The sequence below is a fragment of the Dipodomys spectabilis genome, unplaced genomic scaffold, assembly GCF_019054845.1.
Source record: "Dipodomys spectabilis isolate Male_0828 unplaced genomic scaffold, ASM1905484v1 ptg000098l, whole genome shotgun sequence".
In the NCBI taxonomy this organism is placed as follows: domain Eukaryota; kingdom Metazoa; phylum Chordata; class Mammalia; order Rodentia; family Heteromyidae; genus Dipodomys; species Dipodomys spectabilis.
In genome coordinates this window covers 9,098,909-9,124,310 of record NW_024870775.1, presented here as the reverse complement: position 1 = coordinate 9,124,310, position 25,402 = coordinate 9,098,909, and the positions used below count along the sequence as shown (strand labels likewise).

General features: G+C 45.5%; 1 long non-coding RNA gene across 1 annotated transcript; it reads right to left on the bottom strand.

Annotated features, from left to right (window-relative positions):
- Positions 1-7,620: 7,620 nt before the first annotated feature.
- Positions 7,621-24,745, bottom strand: LOC122113540. Its single transcript, XR_006148451.1, has 3 exons — positions 24,709-24,745; positions 12,786-12,792; positions 7,621-7,676 (listed from the first exon to the last, which is right to left on the bottom strand). It is a non-coding gene; the product is annotated as an uncharacterized LOC122113540 (long non-coding RNA).
- Positions 24,746-25,402: the final 657 nt, after the last annotated feature.

The window sequence follows — 25,402 nt, the reverse complement described above, 5'->3', positions numbered from 1 at the left end:
CACTACCTCATCCCTTAGGTGACCTCCAAGCCATGGACATCCAATCTTTTCTTTCCAGTAATATATTTGCTTTTCATCTTTGTTCAGCCCCCTGCCTGAGAAGACTTCCTCCAGACTTCATCTAAGAGACTCGCTTCTTGCAGACATCATGGAACTGGCAGACCTGGAAGCAGTCACCTTCTCCTACTAGGTCACCCCTCTACCTCCCCCCCCTTTCCTTTTTCAGCCATGCTTCTCCACCATGCTGGGTGGGGGCAGCAGTTCAGTCAAATTAACTTCTTTTCCTGCCTGAATAGCGCGTGGTGTTCTTTTCATCGGCTACCCAATAAAACCTAGAATTTCCTAACCACCCCTTTTTTGTGAACCGAACTGCCTTGACACCATGCGAGATTTTTCACCAATACCATTTCTGGCCTTCACATCCACGTCCACACCACTTCTCTACTCTGGTGAGTGAAACTACTCTCTACGGCTCTCTGTCACTCAGTCTCTGTCCAGACATGGCGCCACGCCAGAGAGCTCCTACGGCCTTTAGCTGAAAGGCCGATCACCTCTGAAGCCGAGGACGCTTGGCTTTGGGGGCTTGGCCATTTCTCTCTAGAGGGCTCTGGGGGAAGTCGGGACGCCGCTTCTGCCTGGTCAGCTCTCCTTCACTCACCAGACTGACTCTACAACTTTTTGGCTTGTGCCCTGAAGAGTGCGACGCAGGCTGGGTCCCGGGGACCCCCCTCTAGGTTCCCTCTCAAAGGCTAGCCATTCTAGGTTTAAAAATTGTCAGAAGGGGCTGGGAAGATGGCTCAGTGGTAGAGCGCTTGCCTTGCATGCCAGAGGCCCTGGGTTCGATTCCTCAGCACCACATAAAGCAAAAAGAAAACCCCCCCCCCCAAAAAAAAATTGTCAGAGTTTCCATTTGTTCAGGTTTCCGTCAATGCTTCATGAAACTTCTCCAGACTTCGTCCAAGAGACTTGCCTCCTCCAGACTTCATCGAAGGACTCAACGCCCAAGTGACATCTGCAGCCTGCTGCCTTCTCCCAGCATGGACCACATCCCAGCCTTTTACCCCTACGACGCCCCTTGCCAGTAGGAAGTAGCCAGAGAGTCTTCGCCCTTTTTCATAATTATCAAAAGGCTGGAATATAAGGTCCATTCCTGGACGGCGAACAGACCTTGCCCAGTACCTACGTTACCTAGGCAACTGGGACACCTGAGTTCAATTCCTCAGCACCACATAAGCAGAAAAAGCTGGAAGTGGCGCTGTGGCTCAAGTGGTAGAGTGCTAGCCTTGAGCTGAAGAGCTCAGGGACAGCGCCCAGGCCCAGAGTTCAGGCCCCATGACCAACAAACAAACAAAAAAAAAAACCTAACAATGTGGTGCTGAGGAATCGAACCCAGGGCCTCATGCATTGGAGGCAAGCACTCGACCACTGTACCACCTTCCCAGCCCCACCCTTTGACTTTTGGGTGACTTTTGCACCCATGATATCAACCTGCAGCTGCCTCTCTGAGCTCCCCCTCTAGCGTTTATAGACCCAGTGGTCTCTAATTCAACAAAAAAAAAAAATGAACTGGAAGCTGGGCACCATTAGCTCATGCCTGTAACCTTAGCTACTCAGGAAGCTGAGATCTGAGGATTGTGGTGTGAAGCCAGCTCTGATAGGGAACCATGAGACTTTTTTTTTTTTGGTTGGTAGTGGGGCCTGAATTCTGGGCCTGGGCGCTGTCCCTCAGCTCTTCAGCTCAAGGCTAGCACTCTACCACTTGAACCACAGCACCACTTCTGGCTTTTTCTGCTTATGTGGTGCTGAGGAATCGAACCCAGGGCGTCATGCATGCGAGGCAAGCGCTCTACCATTGAGCCACCTTCCCAGCCCCCCAGTCCATGAGACTCTTATGTCCAATTAGCTAGCAAAAAGCTAGAAGTGGAGCTGTGGCTTAAATGGTAAACAGCTAGCTGTTAGGAAAATGGAGGAGAATGGAAAAGGAATAGACCAGACTCAGTTCTCAACAGGCTAGGACTGTTTATTGCCAGTGAAGGGTTTGGAGGTTGTATAAGGGGCTAGATTTGGGGTCCTGCTTATATGGGTCTTAACAAGGAAATAAAGGAGTAAAAAAAAAAATCAGGCTGTAATTACTCTGGGGCTAGTGATGAGTACTTTTGGTTAGGTCCAGAGTGGAATGTCTACCCTGGTTTTCAGCTAAGCTCAGGTCCTTGTGGCCTGCCTGCGGACAAGCAGGTGAGTGCTTGCCTGGTGCTTTGCTTGACCTAGCTGGACTCAATCCTTTACTAGCCTTGAGCACAAACCTCAAGTACAGTGCCTAGGCCTTGAGTTCAAGTCCCATGACCAGCACAAAACAAAGCCAAAAAACCCCTCTATTAAGCTGTAAGATGTATCAAGTTTATGAAATCTAGAGCCCCAAGTACACATCTATTTATTTTTTTGAATAATGAGATGGAGGCATGCAGGAAAGGTGTCAAGGAAAAGCCCTGTGTAATTGTCTGTGTTCAGTGAGTGGAATTGGCCCCTGTCTTTGTGCAAGAAGGGTCTAGAAAGAATAACTTGCTAATTTAGACTTGGGGATGTTGCAAACATTTTCTCAAAATGAAACAAAGTATAACTCTCCTTGTAGGGAAATAACTATGTATTTTGCTGCCAGAGATAACATTCATGCTTTCAAGAGAAGATAGAATTTGAGAAGATTTATGTCCACCCCTGTTAACTTGACAGTTTCTAATTACTTGATAACTTTGCTGTGAAGATGGCTAATGACAGAAATGGCTGTGATTTTTCTGATGTTTTCTGAAATGACATTTCAGAAAAGCTGCTTGATCAATGGTGACAGAATAAGAAGTATCTTGGTCTTCTAGCCTAGCCAGACCTCCTGAGCAGTAAGGAGGATTGGATTTTTTTTTCTTTTTTGGTCCATTGTGTGGCTTAAACTCATGGCCTGGGTGCTGTCCCTGAGCTTTTTTGCCCAAGGCTAGCACTCTATCACTTTGAGCCATAGAGCCACTTCTGTTGTTGTTGTTGTGGTGGTGGTGGTGGTGAATTGGAGCTAAGAGTCTCATGGGGTCTTTTCAGCCTGTGTTGGCTTTGAACCTTGAACCTCAGATCTCAGCCTCCTGGGTAGCTAGGTTGACAGGCTTTAGCCATCAGCCCTGCTAGGATTGGATCTTTTGTTAAGATACATTTGCGTTTGTTTTCTGTCCTTGAAGAAATGTAGTTCATCATTTGCAACAAGTCACTTTCCAAAGGTGGGAGCTAAAGTAGCAAAACTCACATCTTTAGAAAGTCCAATTTAATTCCTAATGGCTGATGAGAATCAATTATCCCTAGGTAATAAAGTTTTTTAAGTTAAAAAAATAAATAAAAAACTAAAAGAAGCAGGGCACTGCTAGATCACAGTTGTAATCCTAGCTAAACAGGAGGCTGACACCTGAGAATCTCAGCCCACCAAGGCAGACAAATCTGAGGGACTCATTTCAAATTATCCAGAATAAAGCTTGAAGGTAAGATAGTGGTTCAAGTGGTAGAGTGCAGCCTTGATTAAAAAGCAGAGTAAGAGGCCCTAAATTCAAGCCCTAGTAACAGGAAAAAAGACCAGAGTTCAGATTAGCACACCCTAAAAAGTCCCAGAATCTCCTTGTACCCCTTGCCACAAGAATCACCTTATTCTTTGTAGCATTTCCATTTAGCTATTTCTGAGTTGTATCTTTTCATCTTAAATGTACAAATAGAAGTAGAATGTTTCCCTGAGTTCTATGGGCCATTCCAGTGAATTCTGGAAACTGAGGAGGGGGAGTCCTAGGAGCTCTCAATTTATAATAGGTCCATCATTTACTGAAGAAGTCTGAGCTTGAGACTAACATCTGAACTGGGGGCAAGATTTGGGATCAAGCTGGAACCCTGTGGGCTCTGCTGACTGTAGGCAGATAGTATCACGAATAAGTTGGATTGAATTGTAGGACATGCTGGTGGGGTCTGTGTAGAATTGGAGAATGGCTTTGTATAGGAGGTAGAAGTGGAGTGGGGGCGGGGGCACATTTAGTCTCAGAAGTAATGCATGAGTAGACCAGAAAACATCCTTGGGTTTTTTTCTTCCTCCCTTAGCTGCAAAACTCAAAGCTCCAAAGCCAACAATGTGTCTCACACCTGTCATCAGAGCTACTCAAAAGGCTAAGATCTGAGGATTCCAGTTCAAAGCTAGCCTGGGCAGAAAAGTTCCTGAAACTTCTGTTGCCAGTTAACTCACAATAAAGCCAGCCCAAGCAGAAACATCCTCCATAAGACTCTATCTCTAACCAAACAACAATAATAACTTCAACAAAAAAGCCAAACTGGAGGCTTGGTTCAACTGGTAGTACACCAAGTGTGAGCAAAAAAGCTGAATGAGAGTTACAGGCCCTGAGTTCAAATTCTAGTACACATAAACATATGTATAAATTTGAAAAATGAACAAAATGAACCTTTAAAAAATTATTGTTGGAGCTGGAAGCTGTTGGCTTCCGCCTATAATCCTAGCTACACTGGAGGCTGAGATCTGAGGATTGTGGTTCAAAGCCAGCCTGAGCAGGAAAGGCTGTGAGACTTTTATCTCCAATTAACTACCAGAAAACTGGAAGTGGCACTGTGCTCAAGCGGTAGAGCACTTGCCTTGAGCTGAGGGACAGTGCCCAGGCCCAGAGTTCAAGCCCTACGACTGACAAAAAATAAAAATAAATATAAAGATATATATGGGAATATGGTTTTTAGTGGTAGAGTTCTTCCCCAGCGTTCATTAAGCCCTGGGTTTAATTCCTTAGTACAACAGAAACACAAAAGCTGGAAGTGGTTTTGTGACTAAAGTGGTAGAGCACTAGCCGTGAGCACAAGAGGCTCAGGCCATCAGTTCAAGCCCCAGAACCTGCAAAAAAATAAAATTAAAAAAAAAAAAATATATATATATAGTTGTTATAGAGATGATATACAAAGGGGTTGTATTTACGTACATCAGATGAAAGTACATTTTGTTTTATACAGTGTCATCTGTTCCCTCATTCTCTCCCACATCCTCCCTCCCATCTCCACCCACGAGCTGCAGAGTTCCCTTTCATCAATGTCCAGTGCACTCCACGGCTGCACTTTCTCACCCTTTTTCCTCAGATTCTGTGCTCTCCTCTCACCCTCTCACAGATGTGCATGTGAATACACTGTAAAGAATAATAATAAGGTAAAGAATACAGAATCATCAGAGAAAGAAAAAAACAAATTAAGGAAAAAGCCTTTTGCTTCCATATCTTTGGAGTTAGTTTTAGTATGTATCTTATATATACATATCTTTATATACACATGAAGAAGTGCTTCGGTATTGCACCTGCAATACCCAAGTACTCTACCATTTGAGCTACAGTGTACTTCTAGCTTTTTCTGTTTATGTGGTACTGAGGAATGGAACCCAAGGCTTCATGCATACTAGGAAAGCATTCTACCACAAAGCCACATTCCCAGCCACCTTTTTCAACCCTTTGGTTTCTTTTTCTTTTTTTTTTTTGGTGGGCCGTGGGGCTTAAACTCTGGGCCTGGGCACTGTCCCTCAGCTCTTCAGCTCAAGGCGAGCGCTCTACCACTTGAGCTACAGCGCCACTTCCGGTTTTCTGGTGGTTTATTGGAGATAGGAATCTCACAGTCTCTCCTGCCCCGGCTGGCTTTGAACCGCGATCCTCAGATCTCAGCCTCCTGAGTAGCTAGGATTACAGGCGTGAGCCACCAGCGCCCTGCACCCTTTGGTTTCTTTCAGGAATTTTTCTTTATCTTTGATGCACCTTGATATGGTGTGTGTGTGTGTGTGTGTGTGTGTATGTGTGTGTGTGTGCGTGTGTGTTTGTATTTATCTCCTTTGTATTCTGATTTTTTTTTTCAAGCACTAGTGCTTGAACACAGGGCATGGCACCTGTCAGGTAGGTGTTTTGCCACTTAAGCTACACCTCCAGACCTTCTTGTGTTAGTTTTTCAAATAGGAGATTACATTACTGCCTGGCCCAGCCTGGACAGGCATCACTGAGCAGCTGGGATGACAGGCTTTTTTACTACACCCAGCTTTTTTATTAATTAAAGTGTAATCTCATTAAGTTTGTGCCCAGGCTGATCTCAAACTGTGATCCTTCTCATTTCTACTTCCCACGTTGTTGGGATTACAAGGATAAACTACTTATAACCAGCTCTGAGCTTCTTAGTCTGTGATTTCATGATAGATGTTGCTCTAGAGGAAATTCTCAGCTGTAACAGCTTCCAATATTGCTTCTGTACCTGTCTTCTCCAGGTATTCTCCCATTAGTTCACAGATGTTCTTTTCCCCTCTGTTTTTGCTTTCAGTTTCCTCCTTTCCTTACCTTATTACTTTCTAGTTTCAGAGATTTCAATTGTAAATAAAGAAATAATAAATGAAGTTAAAATAAGACAGTTTAAAAAAAAAATTCCGTGTGTCTGTGTATCTGTGTGTCTGCGTGTGTCTGTGTGTCTGTGTCTGTGTGTCTGTGTCTGTGTGTCTGTGTCTGTGTGTCTGTGTCTGTGTGTCTGTGTGTCTGTGTGTCTGTGTCTGTGTGTCTGTGTGTCTGTGTGTCTGTGTCTGTGTCTGTGTGTCTGTGTGTCTGTGTCTGTGTCTGTGTGTCTGTGTGTCTGTGTCTGTGTGTCTGTGTGTCTGTGTGTCTGTGTGTCTGTGTCTGTGTCTGTGTCTGTGTGTCTGTCTGTGTTTCTGTGTGTTCTGGGGCTTGAACTCAGGGCCTGGGTGCTGTTTCTGAGCTTTCTCACTCAAGGCTAGTGGTCTACCATGTTGAGCCACAGCTCCACTTCTGGTTTTCTGGTGGTTAATGGGGGATAAGTTTCATGGACTTTTCCTGCCCATACTGGCATCAAACTGAGATCCTCAGATCTCAACCTCTTGAGTAGCTAGGATTACAGGCGTGAGCCACCAGTGTCTGGTTCTGCCATTTTTTGGTTGTTAATTACTCACCTCTGAGCCTCCAGTAATTCATCAATGGCAGTATGGACTTTCCTGCCTGGTAGGTTGTTACTTTCATCCCCTGTGCTTTGGGGGTGAGTGGTTTGTCCCCTGGCTTCCCTCCTCTGACAGGTCTAAGGAAAGTAAATTTTTTTTTTTAGTAGTTGGTTTTTTAAATCTTGTTTGCATTAGGTGGCAACTTCCCAGATCCTTATTTGTTAGATTGGAACCCAGAAATCATATCTCCTTGGTTTGGGAGTGTGTGTGTGTGTGTGTGTGTGTGTGTGTGTGTGTGTGTGTTGCTTTTTGGGTTGAGGATGGAACCTGGCACCTACATGAACTCTACCATTAAGCTATATTCCCAGTTCTCGATCTGCCTGGTTTTAGATACTTGATCTCTTATACTTACCTAGATGCTGTATTCCATCCCTACTTTTCTCCTGTTTTCTTTATTTGTTCCTTTTTCTTTTTGGCAGTACTGGGATTTGAACTCAGGGTCTTGTGCTTCCTAGGTAGGTGCTCTATGAGCCATGACTTATTTCTTTTTTGCTTTAGTTATTTTTCGTAGATAGGGTCTTGTGCTTTTGCCAAGTTATGCTCCTCCCTATGCCTTCTACATAGGTGAGATCTTAGGCCATTCCACTGTTAGAAAAATGGAGGACAAAGGAAAAGGAATAGACCAGACTTGATTTTCAACAGGCTAGAGCTGTTTATTGCCAGCAAGGGGATGGGTATGGAGGTTGTGCGAGGGACTGGATTTGGGGCCAGGTGTATATGGATCTTAACAAGGAAGAAGAAAATTTTTAAAAAGGCTAAGGTCTCTTGGGGGCCAAGGGCGGTGTCCTTGGCCAGGCCCAAAGTGGAATGCTCTCTGCCTGGGATGAAGTGGCTTTCACCTAAGTCAAGGTCTGAGTGACTTGCCTGTGGACAAGCATGTGAACATGCACTTGGTGCTGTGCTTGACCTGGGGGAATGAAGGAAAAAAATCTATATTCCATCTTTAGATACATAAAAAAGATTGGGCTCAGAGGGGAGAGGTAAATTATTCAGTGAGAACAAAACAGATTCTCATCATTTGAAAACCTGAAGGGGTATAAAAGGTTGAGAGATGTTGTGGTCTTTTCTGGCTACTTCCTGCTGACAGGGGGGCATCGAGGACTCACTGGGGCTGAGGTGTTAAGGGTCCAAGTCTATGCTGGGCAGGGCAGAGCAGTATAAGTAAAGCTTCCAGTTGCCTGCAGCAATAGGATGTCCTGAGTAAGAACTGTTATCCTGTTAAAAAGAAACTTGAAGAAGGTGACATCAGGCAAAAGACTGACAAGGTGGCAGGTCAGTTGATATGAATGGCAGAGGAAAATACACCCTGGGCACAAGCCAAAAAAGTTCCATTTGGAGCATAAGCCCAGTTGTAGCCCATTACAGAGAAGGTAGAATTTCCATGTAACTGGACTGGGAGGCAGGAAGGGAGTGTAGTGTTTCTGGTGATTGAGTAAGGGAGAGCATAGTGGAATAATAAAGAATAAGCAGTCAGAAGCTGGGACTGGATTGGAATGATGAAAGGCCTGGTGAGGCCTTGATCATTTTCTGTATCTGGACTATAGAGTATGGATGGGAGACCCAGTAATGTGCCAAGGCAAACTATCCTGAGTCCAAGATTCACAATAAATAGAAATAGCAGGTAACAAAGGCAAGAATATAAGTTCCTGTCCAGTTAGAAGGTAGTCAGGTATAAACATTAGATAGGCATGCTTAACTATTTTCTTTTGATCTGCCAGCTCTGGTTAATTTTGAAAGGTGAGCACAAAGTGACTCCATCCTTCTTACTCCAAGACTAGCCTTGTCCTGGGGGTCTAGGTGCTCATTGCTAGAATGGCTTGTCCCAGTTGCCATCTCTTTTGTCAGTCACAGGGACTGAGCTCAAAGCCTGGTCACCATCCAGGAGCACTTCTGCTCAAGGCTAGTACTCTCCAACTTTGAGCCACAGCACCACTTCTGCTGGTTTTTTAGAGATGAGCATCTCACAGGGATTTTTCTGCCCAGGCTGGCTTTGAAGTGTGATCCCCAGATAACCCCTTACTCCCAATTGAAGCAACAAGGAGATCAAATAGAAATATAGTTATTCTTAATTGCATTTAACACTTTAGGATACTAATTGAAGTTAAGACATTGTAGGTGTCACTAAGCCTTTGTGATTACAATGAGGAATGCAGGAGTTAATGTCCTTTTATATCTCCATATCCAAGGCAGCTTACATATTAAGCAAGGAAAATGGCATTCAAGTTAAAAGGTGTTCATTTGAAGGACATTGACATAAACAAACACTAAAGGGAACTTTGGTTTGCACAAACAGTTACTTATAAAGAATGAGATGCTGATTTTACATGTGTATTAATTTTGACCTTATTTAAACCACAGCCAGCTTAATTACACAACAACAAACTATACCATCTGCTACAAACTTGAACCTTCTGGGATTTGTCTTCCTCTCTTTTTGGAACAACCATTTAAGACAATTCTTACTTTCCAAGTCCTTTCTTATCCAGAGAAAACTATTTTTTATTTCCTAAATTCTTTTCTCAAGGATTTCTTTACTAACGTTCCTCTTTCTTTATATTTCTCATTATTGATTATCTTCATCACAGCTGGTTAGGAGCAGATCTTTGTCTCATTCCTTTTACTACTTCTGTTGATGAAGATTTCTCCTTTTAACAAGCAGCACAACTGACAATTAACTCTGTTAACAGAAGATTTCCAATTTCAGTCAAGAAACAAATAATTTCAGGAGATATCAGTACCAAAACTTGAAAAGATTACTTTTTATACCATGATGAGCATTTATGTATTACAACATGATTACTTTGTTTTTTGTTTTTTTTTTGTCGGTCGTGGGGCTTGAACTCTGGGCCTGGGCGCTGTCCCTCAGCTCTTCAGCTCAAGGCGAGCGCTCTACCACTTGAGCTACAGCGCCACTTCCGGTTTTCTGGTGGTTTATTGGAGATAGGAGTCTCACGGTCTTTCTTGCCCGGGCTGGGTTTGAACCGTGATCCTCAGATCTCAGCCTCCTGAGTAGCTAGGATTACAGGCGTGAGCCACCAGCGCCCGGCTAACATGACTACTTTGAACATGCTCTCACACATACACTTCTGCCCAAAGGTTTTAAAGTGCACTTCAGTTTTTATTTTGGGTCCGGTCGTGGGGCCTGAACTTGGGGCCTGGGCGCTGTCCCTCAGCTCTTCAGCTCAAGGCTAGTGCACTACCACTTGAGCCACAGTGCCACTTGTTTTTTTTTTTTTTTTTTTGTCGGTCGTGGGGCTTGAACTCTGGGCCTGGGCGCTGTCCCTCTGCTCTTCAGCTCAAAGCGAGCGCTCTACCACTTGAGCTACAGCGCCACTTCCGGTTTTCTGGTGGTTTATTGGAGATAGGAGTCTCACGGTCTCTCCTGCCCGGGCTGGCTTTGAACCACGATCCTCAGATCTCAGCCTCCTGAGTAGCTAGGATTACAGGCGTGAGCCACCAGCGCCCGGCCCACAGTGCCACTTGTAAGGTTCACTCCTGGATGGCTAGCAGACTCCACCCTCCTCGCAGCAAAGTCTCCACCCAGTACCTGCCTTACCTAGGCAACTAGGACACCTGGAAGAGGTCACATCTGAATTTGATGTGGCCACACCTTTCCCCGCCCATACGCTAGATAAGGGCTAGCTCAGGCCCAGACTCTCTTTCTCTCTCTGTTCGTTTCTAGCTCTCTGCTCTCTCTGTTCTATTCTAGCTCTCTCTGCTCTTTTCTAGCTCTTTTCTCTCTCTTTACCAGCTCTCTCTCTTTCCCTACCACGTGGGGTGCCAACCTTGCCTGGTCCCAGCAGGTCTACTGAATAAACCTACCCCTTACCTGAATACCATGTGCGTGCTGGTGCTGTTCTTACTCAGCTACCTCTTTTTAAAAACCTAACACCACTTACGGCTTTTTTCTTTTTGCTTATGTGGTGCTGAGGAATCGAACCCAGGGCCTCAGGCATGCAAGGCAAGCGCTCTACCACTGAGCCACCTTCCCAGCCCTGTTTTTGTTTTTTAAAAGAAAATTGCCCATAAGTTTAGAACCACATGGTCAATGATAGAAAAACAGGCTAAACCAAACAAAATGACCAGAACAGAAAAACCTTCAAGGCAATTTTGGTATTACTTGGTGGGAGAGTGGAGGTCACATGAAAATCCACTGTGAAAGCCTCAGTCCAGAAAAACCACATGGACATCAAGTCACATCCAACAAAGGAGTTTATTGTCAGTAGGGGCTGACAGGCTAGATCTCATGGGATAGAGAGTAGCAGCCTGTCATTGTGTAAGGGGGTCTAGAAGCAGGAAAGTTTCACTGGGGGCAGGAGTAATCTATATTCTGGTTCATGTGAGTTGTGGAATACAGGAGACCTGAGCATTGTGATGGGTCTATTATTATGATTGCAGCTGCAGGCTAGAGATAACATGTGGCTCTGGGAAGTGAAGTGGGAGGAACAACAGGACAGGACAGCTAGTTGTGTTTAGGCCTGGTTAGATCAATTGGTTTTGGGGGAGGGACTGAATACATTGAGATGGAACACCCACCACGTGGCCTTGGTCTCTTCCTAGGTGGGTGTCAACCTCCAGGGTCTTTAGAAAACTGGGGTAGGGAGGGGTTCCTCCTGGGGGCATTTATCAGTCTCTAAGAGGAGTTCATTTTTAAGGGAGGAATTAGGAAACCACATTTTGAAGTGAGTAGACTCAGAAAAGAGAAAAGGAATAGATTAGTATGAGTCCTGAAGACAAGTTGTTTATTTTTGGGGGGTGGGGAATAATACTGTTTTAACTGCTCCCATTATGAGAGTTTTGGGTGGGAAAAGGAGAGAAGTAAGAGAGAAAAGCTAGCCCCAGTGTGTTTTTTTGGCCAGCCACTGAAAGTGTTGAAGTTTAAGCAAGGCTGTTAGATTGTCACTGTGACTGCATTTACAAGACAAAGAAAGTTGCTCTACCTTTGGAGGCTTGCACCCACCCTACACCTGTGTATCAGCACTCAGGTATGACAAACTGGCACAGAGGGAGTTTGCTTAGAGAGGACAGTTTACTGACTGCAGAGGGAAAGAATGTAGCTACTAGAGCAAAGTGGAAAAAGGCTTAGACAAAAGGGGAGAGAGAGACAGATTGACCTGCTACAAGACAAGGAAAGTTAGAGCAGATGACTGGGAGTTTTATGGCAGAGAAGAACTTGGTGAGCAGGGCAGGACCAGTAGAGGGGAGGGGTGTCTCTGGAGTAGAGATGGAAGAGGGCATGGGTGAGGGGGACCATGGACTCCTCTCCGTTTCATTGGAGAATTATTTAAACCAGTAAGAGTAAAATAGAAGGTTCTGAATTCAGGCCAATGGTAGCCATTGTTTAGTGAAGCCAGATTTTGGTAGGCAAACAAGCCAGTTTTCTTCGACTGTAAACCAGTCAGCCAGAGAGCCTTAAGATTAGACCATGGGCAAGGGAATGGGGTGTCTATGGGAGACAATTTGGAAATTTGGTAGTACTACGGGACGTGTCCCACTGCTTCAGGCATCCCCAAGACTTTGGGAAGGCAAACAAATGCATCTCAGTAATTAGAGAAGGGCCTTCCCAAAGGTCCTAATTAAAGAGTATCAGGGGGTCAGCAAAGAGGAGACTCCTAGGGGCTGGGACTGTGGCTTAGTGGTAGAGTGCATGAAGCCCGGGGTTAGATTCCTCAGTACAGAAAAAGTGGGAAGTGGCGCTGTGGCTCAAGTGGTAGAGTGCTAGCAAAAGAAGCTCATGGACAGTGCCCAGGACCCAAGTTCTAGCCATAGGACTGGCAGGAAAAAAAAAAAAAAGAGACTCCTGAAGTCTCTGGGGACCCAGCAGACAGGAAAGGAAGGACTCTGGGAGTCCCTAGGTCTGGGTTGGGGCACCTCCACCATGGACCTCAGCTGGTCACCTTGTCCTGAAGGCTTTTGGATGGGTGGAGTTGGTTATCAAATGTCAAAGAGTCTCCAACTGTGAATTCAAGAGTCTTGGGACAGGGTGGGGGAGAGAGAATACGCAAAAAGATAAAGCTTCCCTGTGTTTATACCAGGGGGCCAATACTACTTCAGGCCACGTGAAGTGGCCATCCAGGAGTCATGCATTGCTTATGTAGGCCTGAGGCCACAAGGTCATTTCAGGCAGCTGTTTATCCCAAAGTAAGCTGAGGACTCAGTGCTCCTGGTGGAGAAAGGCCTCAGAAAGAGAGGAGGGCAACAGGAAGGCTCGCTGCCAGGAGTCAGGCGGCCCCTCAGCAAAGGGGACCCAGTTACTCTGGTGCTTTTCCTCTCCTGGGTTTCAGCACCAATGCTAGGAAAATGGAGGGGAACAGAAATGGGACTTGATTCTCAATAGGCTAGGACTGTTTATTACTAGCGAGGGGCACAGGCCTTCCTGTGGGTCTGGAGGTTGTGCTAGGAACTGGATTTTCCGCTGGGTTTATATAGGTCTTAACAAGGAAGCAGGAAATGAAAAAATAGGCTATGGTCTCTTGGGGGCCAAGGGTGGTGTCCTTGGCCAGGCCAAGAGTAGAATGATGTTCCTGGGATGAGGAAGGTTTCAGCTAAACCAAGGTCAGAGTGACCTGCCTGTGGACAAGTATGTGAGCGTGTACCTGATGTTGTGCTTGACCTGGAGAAATAAGGGGAGTCAATCCTTCATCTACCATGCCTAACTTTATTGATTAAAATGGGGTCTTGCTAACTTTTTGCTTGGACTAGTCTTAGGCATAATCCTCCCAATCTCTGCCTTCTCCCTTCCCCTCACTCCAGGTAGAGAATTAGATCACTATGCATCCAAAAGGTAGGATGAGCCAGGTGCTGGTGGTTCACACCTGTAATCCTGGCTACTCAGGAGGCTGAGATCTGAGGACTGAGGTTCAAAGCCAGCCCAGGCAGGAAAGTCCATGAGACTCTTATCTCCAATTAACCACTAGAAAACCAGAAGTGGAGCTATGGCTCCAAGTGGTAGAGTGCTAGCCTTGAGCAAAAGAGCTCAGGGACAGCACCCAGGTATGGAGTCAAGTCCCAAGACCAAAAAACAAAACAAAACAACAACAACAACAAAAAAACAAGGTAGAATGAGTATCAGGAAGAGGTGTGTCTTCACTCTCAATCTCACATTTATAACCCCAAGGTTACCCTCTGCTCTAGAGTTGTTTTGAGACCAGAAAATGCTGTTTGACTATAGAACAAATATTTCTTACTATAATCTGCAGCTGGAGCTAATAAAAAAGGAACTAGATTTCCTACTGACAGTCCTCCAAAGCAGAGGTGGATGCAATTCTTATTTATGGGGAACACGTCAAGGGATGAATAAATTGGGACATCCTTGCTGCTACTGCTCTGTGGCCTCCAATATTAACATCACTGGCAAGCTTGCTTAATTGTGTGTGTGTGTATGGGCTGTGAGTGTGGCTTAGTGGTAGAGTGGTGGAGTTCTTCCCTAGTATGCATGAAGCACTGAGTTTGATTCCTTAGTACCATATAAACAGAAAAGGCCTGGAAGTAGCACTGTGGCTCAAGTGGTAGATGTTAGGTTTTTAAAAAGAGGTAGCTGAGTAAGAACCACACCACGTACGTGGTATTCAGGTAAGGGGTAGGTTTAGTCATCGTTCTGGCTGGCACCAAGCCATCTTGGCCCTCCACGTGGCTGGGAAAGTCCTGGAAAAGAGCTGGGAAAAGAGGGCATCTGGGCCTGGGCTAGGTCTTATCTAGGGTATGAGTGGAGAAAGGTGTGGCCACATCAAATTCCAAGGTGACCTAAGCGGATGCAGATGTGACCTTTTCCAGGTGTGCCAGTTGCCTAGGTAACGTAGGTACTGGGTGGAGACATTGCTGCAGGAGAATGGAGTCTGCCCGTCATCCAGGAGCGGACATTACGGTAGAGTGCTAGCTTTGAGCAAAAGAAGCTCAGGCACAGTGCCCAGGCCCTGATTTCAAGCCCAAAGGATCACACACACACACACACACACACACACACATTATATATACACACACATATATAATATATGTATATGTATGTGAGTGTATGTGTACATATATATTTGTTTCTAATAATAACGAAACCTCAGATTTAAATCAGCCTGAGCTTCAGCAAGCCAAAAGTGAAGCTTCCTATGCCCATCCTTATTTATACCAATAACTCATTGTCTTTCCAAACAGAGAATTCTCACAGGGCTATGAAAGCCAAGTCAGCAGTAAATTACTTGCTTGGTTTGTTGTTTTATTTTTTTATTTTTTTTTGGGGGGGGGGGTCCGGTCGTGGGGCCTGAACTCTGGGCTTGAGTGCTGTCCCTCAGCTCTTCAGCTCAAGGCTAGCCCTCTACCACTTGAGCCATAGCTCCACTTCTGGCTTTTTTCTTTTTGCTTATGTGGTGCTGAGGAATCGAACCCAGGGCCTCAGGCATGCAAGGCAAGCGCTCTACCACTGAGCCATCTTCCCAGCCCCTGGTTTGTTGTTTTAATCTAAGAAGGTGGATTAAGTGGGTGTCAAGAAGACCCTGATTCTGCATTGCTATGGGGCTGAGATTACAAGAGATTTGAGTGCACAATCAGTTGCTAAGGGAATTCTATAAGCTTTTTCACCCTCTTTCCATCAAGGGCTGTCTTGTTAGAGAGTTTAGGTGTAGAGGAAATGAATTGGTGGTCTCAGAGACCAAGAGAGAGAAGAAAAAAAAAATCAGCTTTATGGAAAGCTTTAGAATAAGTAGAAAAAAAAATGCTTACTGCTTGTCCCTACATGACTTCATAAATGACAGTCAGCAAAATTGGATAACACAGTCACTTGTGGCTGTCATTTCTCTGCAGCTTGGTGGCCTGATATATAGATAACTAGTAGCTCTGAACCACAGTGAGTGGTTGGATATTCTAGAAGGTACCAGAACCTTCCAGACTTGTAGCCAAAGTGGAAGGGGGAGGTCATGAAAGGTGACTCAGAGGAACATTCTGAAATGATGGGTAAGTTTGTATCTTGTTTGGGTTTTAGTGACATGGATGCAAATATTAGTCAAAATTCACCCAACTATACTTTCATAATGTGTGCATTCATGTATTTACATTTTTACCTTAAAAGAAATCCTTTGTACTGGCAGGAAGACACCATTGAAGAACAGAGAAAAGCCCTAGAATGTTTCTTTCAAAGGTTTTACATTTACAGAGATGGTTTGGCAATGGCATCTGGGACTCTTGCCTGTGATTTTTCAAGGCAGAGCCCCAAATTTGGCTTGTTTCACGCCTCTGAGAGAGACAGGTTCAAAAAGAGGAAAAGAAAGGCAAAAGAAAAAGCAAGAGAAAGAGTAGACAAAAAGACAGCTCAATACCAGTACAGGTTTATTAGAGGTAAAAACCGGTGTGGGGAAGCCTCCAGCCACAGCTAGAGACTCACTCCTCGCTCACAATCTCAAGCATTTATTGTGGGTTTGAAAGAACTTTAGCATTGTCTAGTGGAGGTGGTTTGAAAGTAACTAATGGTGGAACAAAAGGGACAAATGGTGGAAATAGGTCACAAGTGGAGGCAGGAAGGGAGCCCCAGTATCTGCTCAAGGTCCAAGCTGGGAGTAGATTTTGGACTGGTGCCTGATTTTATCTGGCCTGGGAAAGAGGGCAAGGCAGATGTGTTAGTGAATCAGGGCACTGTTCTGGGGCCCCAAGATATTTCGCCACTTGGACCTAACAAGTGTCAGCCTCAGTCCAGGACATCTAAGTATCTCTGGAGTTTCTTGTCATTCTTGGTATTTAGCCCAGGCTAACCTTGAACTCATGAGCCTCTTGCCTCTGCTTTTTTTTTTTTCCCAGTCCCAGGACTTGAACTCAGGGCTTAGGCACTGTTCCTAAGCTTCTTTTGCTCAAGGCTGACATGCTACCATTTGAGCTATACTTCCATTTGCAGCTTTTTGGTGGTTAATTGGAGAAGAGTCTCATGGACTACCCTGGCTGGCTTTGAACCATGATTAAAGGATTGACTCCTACCTTATTCCCCAGGTCAAGCAAAGCACCAGGTGCACGCTCACCTGCTTGTCCACAGGAAGGTCATTTCAGTGTTAGCACCCAGGAGACAGTAGTCCCTCACCCCAGGTGGAACATTCCACTCTGGGCCTGGCCAAGGACACTGCCCTTGGCCTCCAAGACATCATAACCCATTTTTTTTATTTTCTGCTTCCTTGTTAAGATCTTTACAAGCCCACCCCAAAATCCAGTCCCTCATAATAACCTCCAAATCTGTGGGAAGATCTGTGTCCCTCGCCGGCAATAAACAGTCCTTGCCTGTTGAGGATCAAATCTGGCCTATTCCTTTTCCATTCTTTTCCATTTTCCTAACAATGAGGATCCTCAGATCTCAACCTCCTGAGTATCAGCTAGGATTATAGGAATGAGCCCCTGGTGTCCAGTTTGTGATTTGTACTGTACTTCCTTTGTAGCCTCATTCAGAGTTCACAGGTGGGGCTTGTGGGGGGGACTATGCTCCTTCAATTAAAGCCTTGGACTGAATCATAGACTGATGTAGAGGTAAAAGTGCCAAGTCACTGGGACAAAAGAGGGAAGTAGAGGAGCCCATTTAAGCTGGAGGCCTTCCTCAAGAAACCAAGCTTCAATTCTCTCTATGTTCAGCATGAATGTGGGCAAAGATAAATGGAGACAAGGGAGGATATGTTGGGGATTTTCCATGTATTGGAGTTTTCAGAAGGGAGAAACTACACATCTAAAACCCCACAAAGAAAAGAGCAAAAGGCAGGAGTTGGAGGAGGCTTCATGAGCCCAAGAATCGGAGAATCCCCCTCTCACCCTCTACCCTTAGAGCCAGCTGCACTAACTTGGGCTCTGACACTGCTTCTCTAGCTGACAGAGGAGGTGTGAGCTGGTAAGACTGGACGATGAAGGAAGGGGATCTAGAATGTTGGTCTGCCATCTTGGAGGCTGTCGTGTCAAAGGTCAATGGCTGGGTCTTATTCTAACTTTAAGGATTTTCCCAGAACATGGTCCTGACAAAAATATAAGCATTAGGAGAATGGAAGAGGAACGGGCTGGACTTGATTGTCAACAGGCAAGGACTTATTGCTAGTGAAGGGTATAGACCTACCCACAGGTTTGGAGGTTGTACCAGAGACTGGATTTTGGGGTGGGCTTATATAGGTCTTAACAACAAATCAGAAGAAATGAAAAATGGGTTATGGTTTCTTTGAGGCCAAGTGCAGCGCCCTTGGCCAGGCCCAGAGTAGAATGTTCCACCTGGGATAAGGGGCTATTGTCTCCTGGGGGCCAAGGTCAGAATGACTTTCCTGGGAGCAAGCAGATGAGCTCACACCTGGTATTTTGCTTGACTAGGCAGGAGTCAATCCTTCATATTCTATCTTTAGATACATAAAAAGATTGGGGCGAGTCCTTCCTATAGGGTCTTTGGGATTAGGCCATGAGGAGAGACTGGGAAAGGGGTCATTGGTTGTCTTTTCTAGCTACTTCCTGCTGACATGCGGGCATCATTTTAGGTATTTGTCTTTCATCAAGTTGCATGTGGGTTAGGTCTCCTCTCTGTTGAGGGGCAGAAGCTCTGTGGGCATCTCTTCTCCATTGGGTTTGTATCCTGTGGCCATGAACAACCAGTCACCCTCTGGGATGTGAAAATAAGAGCCATTTGACAAGACAATATCCTACAGAATTACTAGTAGGATCATAAGTTGGCCAGTGGTCGGGGCGAGGGGGAGGGGGTGGTTAGCCAGGGACTGCAGGACATGCAGGAGTCCTTCCAGGAGGAGGAGGAGGAATAGGATGCCTTGTAGTGGGTTTTTATATTTTCTTTTTTTTTCTTTCTTTTTTTTTTTTTTTGGGTCGGTCCTGGGGCCTGAATTCTGGGCCTGGGCGCTGTCCCTCAGCTCTTCAGCTTAAGGCTAGTACTCTACCACTTTGAGCCACAGCACCACTTCTGGCTCTTTCTGCTTATGTGGTGCTGAGGAATCGAACCCAGGGGCTCATGCATGGAAGGTAAGCGCTCTACCACTGAGCCACCTTCCCAGCCCTGGGTTTTTATATTTTCTTTCTTTCCTTCTTTCTTTCTTTCTTTTTCTCTCTTCTTTCTTTCTTTTTCTCTCTTCTTTCTTTCTTTCTTTCTTTCTTTCTTTCTTTCTTTCTTTCTTTCTTTCTTTCTTTCTTTCTTTCTTTCTTTCTTTCTTTTTTTGTCAGTTGTGGAGCTTTAACTCTGGGCCTGGGCGCTGTCCCTCAGCTCTTCAGTTCAAGGCTAGTGCTCTACTACTTTAGCCACAGTGCCACTTCCAGCTCTTTCTGCTTATGTGGTGCTAAGGAATCGAACCTAGGGCCTCATGCGTGAGCCACCTTCCCAGCCCCTTTATATTTTCTAATAGTTATTTATTATTTTTCTCTTACAAGGCCCGATTGGTTAGCATGAAAATAGCACTCTTCCCCCAGGAAAGCACAAATCCCTCCCTTTTCAGCTGCTGTTAGGTCTAGTTCTCTCCAGGTTTGGAGAACCATTTCAGCCAGTGAGTCTAATTGGTTTTGGTAGACTTCAAGGTTTTCCTGGACTAAGGAGGAGTCCTTGCTTGCTGATAAGTGACTATGCTGGATTTGTTGTAATCCTATGGCCAGGCCTCCCAGAGCTATGGAGTTGTTCAGAACCATACCTAGAAGTACAGACAAGAGAAAGAACTAGGACCTGTTTTTGCCTTGTGTATTGTGTGAGATAATCACCAACTTCTGTACTGGACCAGACGTTTAGGTCTGGGGTTAGAAAACCATGTTATACTATTCTCTTGGATAACAAGTGTGGACCCCTTTAGGGCAGGCAAAGTATGTGCCATTGGAGGCCAGGGCCCCAGGGTGTGTGTCTCTGCCCAATTACTTGGACTGGAGGTCCCGAGGTACGTGGGCTATTGGTGGTGGCATTGGAAAGTATGAGTTTGGTGAGCCCTACTCTCATGTTGGATAGTTTGCCCATACACACATCTGGCAGTTTTTGGCTAAGTCTGGGCTTGCCTGTTTTAAAAAGCACATAGCTGGAGTTTGCTAGTGCTAGGAGTTGGAGTATGGGCAAGTTCGAGGGTGAGGTAGGCAGCTGAGGCTGGAGATCTAGATGCTTTGGCTGTGGATTTGAAGAACGTAAAAAAATAATTATATATATATATATATATGTGTGTATACATATATATATATATAATTGACAGCACCTAACACCCATTTTTGCTTCTGTATGAATTGCTTTGTGCTAGATGGTTGTATGGTTTTTGTATGATTTTAACTGACTGGTTTTAGTTACTCAGTAGTGGAATGTCAGCCTGGGAGCCTAGAGTTGCTTAGTAAAAGACTTCAAAGGGTTTACAGCCCTGACCAAGGGGGCAAAGTCTTCAGAATTATCCCTACAGCTGCAACGCCCCTCCTGGAGGCCGAGGCAGTAAGGCCCTAGGGAAGAAATATAATGTTTTAAGAAACCTACGCAACTCCATTTTTGTTTAATACTCCATCTCAGTTCTGCGACTTGACTCGTGATCCATTTTAGCCCCAAAGCTAGGAATTTATGACAGAAAGCCATGCACAATTCTTGGGGTCATAGATGGCGTTTGCTTAAGGCAGGTGTTAGCCCCCAACTGTATTGCCCCCCACCCACCTAGGACTAAGAGTTTCTAACCAACCCATTCTTCAGAGCCTGGGGCGAGACATGCCATTCTGTTGGTCTGGGTGTGACTCGTAACCTTTTTTGGTCAAGCTATGGACCAAGGACATTTTTTCTGTAAAGATCGACCAATCATTATTTGCCCAGTTTAGCTTGCTTTAAATGTAAATGTTAACCAATCATGTAATTTCTTATGTAAAAGTTCCCTAAAGTTGTTTGTTCAATACTATAAAAACGGCCCTGATTCTATGCTCAGGGCCTCTTAGCGTCACCAGTTACCATGTGTGCGGAAGACCAAGCTCGAGCTTGCAATAAACCGGCTCTTTGTTGCTTATATTGATCATGGTCTCTGGGGGTCCCTGAATTTCGGTATAACAGGTTCCAAGGATCTAAAGGGTGATTTTTGCTTACAGAAACATTGGTAGGGATAGTAGTTGAAGGATTTGAAGGGAGGGCAAGGATAGATGGTAATAGGTACAGTTAAGCCACCAGCCAATCCTGAAACTCCGCTTTCACCATGTACTTGAGGAGGAAATGATCAGTTCCCACAGTATGCCTCCTTTAGTTGTATCTCCCTCTGTCTCTCTAGAGAAGAAACCCCTTGTCCTGACGCTGGGGATCCTAGGAAGCTCCTTGAGAAGCAAAACACACACAGGACCAGTATTTGAGAAATGCCCGGGAAGGGCCTCCCACATTCGTTCCAAAGTTATGGCACATGTCCATAGGCTGCGATATTTTTCGGATCATCTTCACCGAAGTTCATTCTGTCTGGGGTGAGACAGGGCTATGGTTCCTCAGTTCCTAAATGTTCACAACACAATTGAGAGGGAGGGATGAATCTGAACCTTTCCTCTAGACAAGCCCCTGCACTGGACCTACAATGTTGGAAGGAAAAGTACAGGGTCCCGGTGTGGGTGGGGGAGGGGGGAGAAGGGGGAAGAGGTTGCCTTGGTAGCATTTCTTCTAACCCAGGACAGTGAGTCCCGAGGTCAGAGTGCCTGACCAAACCAGTTTCTAGGCTGTGTTAGAGTGTGGAATCCAAAGAATAAAAAAGCCGTTGCAAAGGTCATGGTGATAAGGCTCAAGGGCAGGGGATCTTAGAGGCAGAAAGCTTTAGGAGAGCTTTGGGAAGGTGATGTGAAAAGCTATTTCCACCCCAGACCTGTAATGGTTGGGATTAGTCCCAGGAGGAAGGTAAGGGAAGTTGCTGTTTTGATGAAAAAAGGGAGGGCCTCTTCCTCCCTGCTGCTGTTAAAAACTGTAAAAGCGGGCTGGGAAGGTGGCTCAGTGGTAGAGTGCTTGCCTTGCATGCATGAGGCCCTTGGGTTCAATTCCTTAGCACCACATAAGCAAAAAAGAAAAAAGCCGGAAGTGGTGCTGTGGCTCAAGTGGTAGAGCGCTAGCCTTGAGCTGAAGAGCTGAGGGACAGCGCCCAGGCCCAGAGTTCAGGCCCCACAACCGGACCCAAAAAAAAAAAAAAAAAAAAAAAAACTGTAAAAGCAAGTCTAGAAGCTCATTCTGGGGGTGGGTGGGGTAGAAGGCCCCTTTTCCAGGCGTTGTAATTTTTTTTTCTTATGTTAGGTGTGCACTGGCTCATAAAAGGAGATGAAGGAATAGGGTCCCCTTTGTGCACTCAATATTAATATTAGCATACTGAGTGATGGCTTCTGAGAGGCAGTTGAGGAAGAGGGCAGGGTTTTCACCCGGGCCTTAAGTGATTGCATTAAGTTTTTGATAATTAACTCTCAAGTGAGCATTTTGTAGCTTCCCCCCCCGCCCCCCAGGGCTGAGGACTGAACCCAGGGCCTTGCACACGCCGGGCAGGCACCCTTCCGCTGGGCTAAACCCCCAGCCCCTAAGTGAGCATTTTGATGCATGCCCTCTGCCAGGCAGGTTACCATGAACTCAAGGCATTCAGAACTACTGGCATTGTTCTGATAATTCCAGTGGTGGTCAGTTGTAGGGACAGTGTCTATTCCCGATGGGGAGTGGGCATTTTCCTCATTTAGCCTATTGGCATAAGTCCTGGTTGACTTAAAAATGTGCTTTCTCATCTGGTGTTAGGATCCAGTTAAGAATGTGTTAAAATATCACATTAGGTGAGAGAGTACAATTGGGCAATCCTGGTAAACTTCTTTTTTTTTTTTGGGGGGTCCAGTCGTGGGGCCTGAACTCTGGGGCTGGGCGCTGTCCCTCAGCTCTTCAGCTCAAGGGTAGCGCTCTACCACTTGAGCCACAGCGCCATTTCTGGCTTTTTTCTTTTTGCTTATGTGGTGCTGAGGAATCAAACCCAGGGCCTCAGGCATGCAAGGCAAGCGCTCTACCACTGAGCCACCTTCCCAGCCCGGTAAACTGTTCTTTATAATGGAGAGGATTGCTTGAAAATGACTCCGATCTCTGTTCAATAGAATCCATCTCGTTTAGGGTGAAAGGAACATGGACTCACAGAGGGGAAACGAGCCATTTTAGAGCGAGTGACAAGTGGCAATGGAATGGGGTAGAGGAGGGTGGAGCAGGGTGGAGGGAGGAGCTGAAATGGAGGGTAATTGGGAGGTGGAGGATGGAGGCTCTGGAGGTTGGTGGGCCTCAGGAATGGGGCAGAGTGAGTGGAAGGGGAAGGATGAGATGGGTAAGGAGGAGGTGCGTTGGCAGGGTTGAAGTTCAGAAGGCTAGGTGAAGGTAGAGGCCATTTGGGCAGTATTTTATCCTTTGAGGAGGGCAAGCCACAAAGGAGAATTTAGGAGGGAGGACCCAACAAATAGAGGACAAAGGCGTGAGCATATGGTACCTTGGACTCCCTACCTTTTTGTCGGAGAAAGTTGTTTAAATCAGTAAGAATATTAATATGGAAGGTTCTGAATCCAGGCCAGTAGTGGCCATTGTCTAAAGGATAGTGGGGCCAGATTTTGGTAGACAAACGAGTCTTTTTTTTTTTTTTGGCCAGTCCTGGCATTTGAACTCAGGGCCTGGGCTCCACGCTAGCACTCTACCCCTTGAGCCACAGTGCCACTTCTGCCTTTTTCTGTGTATGAGGTACTGAGGAATTGAACCCCGGGCTTCATGCATACAAGGTGAGCACTCTACCACTGAGCCACATCCCTTTTTTTTTTTTTTTAACTATAAATCAGTCAGTCCAAGTCTTAAGACTGGAGGGAAGCCAATGGGGTGTCTCTAGAAACAGATAATTTGGAGCCCATTTTGAAAATTTGGTAGTACTACAGAATGACCTGTCCTGCCACTTTCAGGCATCCCCAAGGCTTTGGGAAGGCAAATGGATGCATCCCATATTGGGATGATGGATCCCAATAATTAGGAGAGGGGAAGGCAAATGGATGCATCCCATATTGGGATGATAGATCCCAATAATTAGGAGAGGGTATCACCCAAAGTCCTAATTAAAAAGTGTCAGGCTCCAGGAAAGTTAGAATGTGTTTGTGACTTTAACTGAGCATCACTATCCCATAATACTGTGAAATTTGGGAAATTATGTAAACCATTTAATCACAAAAAATTTGAAAAAAAAAAAAAGAGTGTCAGGGGGTCAGCAAGTGAGAAACTTTTGGAATCTCTGGGGACTCCTGGCACCCCCAGGTCTGTGTCTATGGCACCTCTGCCACAGACTGTGGCTGCTTGCCCTTTTCCTGAAGGCTTTTAGATGGTGGGTGAAGTCGGTTACCAAATACAAAGAGCCTCCTGCCTAGAGATCAAGAGTCCGGGGGACAGGGTGAGGGAGAGAGAATAGGGGGAGAGAAAAGGCCTTTTCTGGGTTTACAAAGGAGCCAATAATACCTCAAGCCACATGGAGTGACTGTCCATGAAGCATGTACCACTTACATAGATAAAGGCCACAAGGTCATTCAGGCGGCTATTTAGCCCAAAGTAAGCTCAGAGTGCTCTGTGCTCCGGATGGAGAAAGGCCTGGGAAGGAGAAGGAGGTAACAGAAAGGCTTGATGAGAGGTGGTAAGGAGGCCAGTAGCCCCTCAGTGAAGGGGACCCAGTTACTCCTGGAGCTTTTCCTTTCCTGGGTTTTAGCACCAAATGTTAGGAAAATGCAGAACGGAAAAGGAATAGGACTGTTTATTGCCAGCGAGGGCACAGACCTTTCCATGGTATGTGAGGGACTGGTTTTGAGGTGGGCTAGTAGAAGAAAAAAAAATTAAAAATGACCTATGGTTTCTTTGGGGCCAAAGGTGGTATCCTTGGCCTGGCCCAGAGTGAATGCTCTATCTATGGTAAGAGGCTCTTGTCTCCTGGGGGCCAAGGTCAGAATGACCTGCTTGTGGACAAGCACATAAGCATGCATTTGGTGCTTTACTAGATTGGGCAGGAGTCAATCCTTCAATAAGTTTGTTTCGTTTTGTCCTTGGAAACAGACCATGATTTAGAGGAGACACACAATGTGGTCAAGAATATGGAGTCATTTAGAAATGATAGGACAAATTAAGTAAAGGTCCTTTGTTTCTTGAGTCCTGTTTACTTTGTCATATCTCCTTGCATTTTGGATTTCACATCCACATATCAGGCTGACCATGTGCCATTTGCCTCTCTGGTCTTGACTTACCTTGCTCAAAATGATTTGTTCTAGTTCTATCCATTTCCCTGCGAATGCTATTATTTTGTCCTTTCTAATGGCTGCATAATATTCCATTGTATATAGATACCACAATTTTTGGATCCATTCATCTGTAATGGGGCATCTGGGTTGTTTCCTTATCTTGGCTATTGTGAACAGGGCAGCAATGAACATGAAGGTGCATGTGTCCTTGTA